Source organism: Piliocolobus tephrosceles, chromosome 17 (genome assembly GCF_002776525.5).
Source record: "Piliocolobus tephrosceles isolate RC106 chromosome 17, ASM277652v3, whole genome shotgun sequence".
NCBI classification, from domain to species: domain Eukaryota; kingdom Metazoa; phylum Chordata; class Mammalia; order Primates; family Cercopithecidae; genus Piliocolobus; species Piliocolobus tephrosceles.
In genome coordinates this window covers 8,529,345-8,531,735 of record NC_045450.1, presented here as the reverse complement: position 1 = coordinate 8,531,735, position 2,391 = coordinate 8,529,345, and the positions used below count along the sequence as shown (strand labels likewise).

Here is a 2,391-nt window from a genome sequence, read left to right as displayed (position 1 = left end):
CTACCCTCCAGAGGTAAGTGTTGTTCCGATTTTTCTTCCTGTAGTGGAATAGAACATTGGTCTAGGATTTCACATAAATGAAATCATCGCATGTATATTGTTTTGTCTAACACTTCGCTCACTCAACATAATGTTTTTGAGGTTCATTTATGTTGCTTGTATTAGGAGGTTATTTCCTTTTATTGCTGAATAGTATTCTGTTGTATGGATATACCACAGTTTGCTTATTCACTCTCCTATTTACCTAGACACCTGGGATGTTACTAGTCATCAACTATTATGAATAAAGCTGCTGTGAACATTGTACAAATCTTTTTGTGAACATGTATTTTCATTTATCTTGAATGAAAATATTCATATATATATAATATATATATATTTTTGGGGTAAATATTTATATATATTGGGTAAATATTTATATATATATAATATATATAAATATTTATATATTGGGTAAATATTTATATATATATAATATATATATTTTGGGTAAATATTTATATATATATATATAATATATATATTTTTTTTGTTTGTTTGTTTTGTTTTGTTTTTGTTTTTGGAACAGGGTCTTGCTCTGTCATCCAGGCTGGAGTTTGGTGCAGATTACTGCTCATTGCAGCCTTGACCTTCTGGGCTCAGGCATTCCTTTTGCCTCAGTCTACCAAGTAGCTGAAACTATAGGTGCATGCCACCACGTCTGGCTAATTTTTAAATTTGTTTTGTAGAGAAGTGGTCTCATTATGTTCCCAGGCTGGTCTCAAACTCCTGAACTCAAACGATCCTCCTACCTCAGCCTCTTTTTTTTTTTTTTTCTTTTTTGACAGGATCTCATTCTGTTACTTAGGCTGGAGTGCAGTGGCATGATCACAGCTCACTGCTGGGATAACAGGCCTGGTAAGTCACTGTGCCTGGCCAGAAGTGAAATTGTTGAGTCATAGAATAAGCATATATTTGGTTCTATGAAAAACTGCTAACATTTTTGGAAAGAGTTATATAAGCAGTGTATTTCTAAAGCAACTTATAAGAGTTCCAGTTGCTCCACAATTTCATGAACATTTGGTCTCATTCATTTTCTTCTTCTTCTTCTTCTTCTTTTTTTTTTTTTTTAAAAATGTGTTATTCTGGTGGATGTAAAGTGGTATTTTGTTTAGTTTTAATTTTTGTTTTCCTGATGACTAATCATGTTGAGCGCTTTCTCTTTTTCTTTTTTTTTGGAGAGTGTGTTTTAAAATCACGGACCCTTTTTTACACTGGGTCATTTGTCTGTTTATTCTGGGTACTGAATAAAAGCATGGATTCTGGATTCAGTGAGTTCAGAGGTCAAATTCTGGTCCTTCCACTTATCCGTGTTGCCCTAGAAGAGTCACTTTAACTCTCTGGGGTATAATTTTCTCATCTGCAAAGACAGGATTAATAATTGAACACAGTTAATAGCGTTGTGAGGATAAATGAAGCAATGCATTGAAAGCACAAGGCATAGTGCCTGGAACCCTTGCATGATCAACAAATGGTAGCTCTTACTATTGTTATTGTTGTTTGTGGCCACTGTGGCAAAGCCTAGAGCTTGGAAACGTCTCCTATATGTTTGTTGAAGCAAAATGAGTTGAAATCACATTCAAAATCCCTTCCAGGTGAATCGGTCCCGGAACCTGTCTTTACCTAGAGCTACCATGAGCAAGCGGAACCAGGTATCGTACTTACGGCCAGCTGAGCCAGCGTTTCTGGCCCGCTTCAAGGAACGGGTCGGCTACAGGGAGGGACCCACCATAGAGACTAAGAGAGTTCACCCTCAGCCCCCACATGAAGATGGGGATCACAGTAACAAAGAAGATGAACAGCCTCAAGTGGTGGTTTTGAAAAAGGGAGACCTGTCAGTTGAAGAAGTCATGAAAATTAAAGCAGAAATAAAGGCTGACAAAGCAGATGAAGAACCAGCTCCAGCTGATGGAAGAATCATATACCGAAAACCAGTCAAGCGTCCCTCAGATGAAAAATATTCAGGTTTAACAGCAAGCTCAAAAAAGAAGAAGCCAAATGAAGATGAAATAAATCAGGACTTGGTCAAAAAGAGCTCACAAAAAACAAATTAAAAATAGTAGCCTCCTTTCTTTTGACAACGAAGATGAAAATGAGTAAGTGTAAATATTTTCAATTTAGTCTACTTTGAAAGTATATGGAGTGTTTTTTAAAATAACATTTTTTTCCTATTATAAAGATACTACAAGTTCCTTATAGAAAGTTTAGGAAATAGAGAAAAAAATTAATAAACTACATCTATTCATCAATCAGAGGGGTATTGACCCCTCTGACTTAAAATGCCAACTCTATAGAAATTAGCTAGTATTAACATTTTGTTATTTCCCTTGTGTGGTTGTATATGTATGTAAG

At 35.4% G+C, this 2,391-nt stretch overlaps 1 pseudogene; it reads left to right on the top strand.

Annotated features, from left to right (window-relative positions):
• The first annotated feature begins 1,643 nt into the window (after positions 1 to 1,643).
• Positions 1,644 to 2,130, top strand: LOC111551765 (annotated as a pseudogene).
• Positions 2,131 to 2,391: the final 261 nt, after the last annotated feature.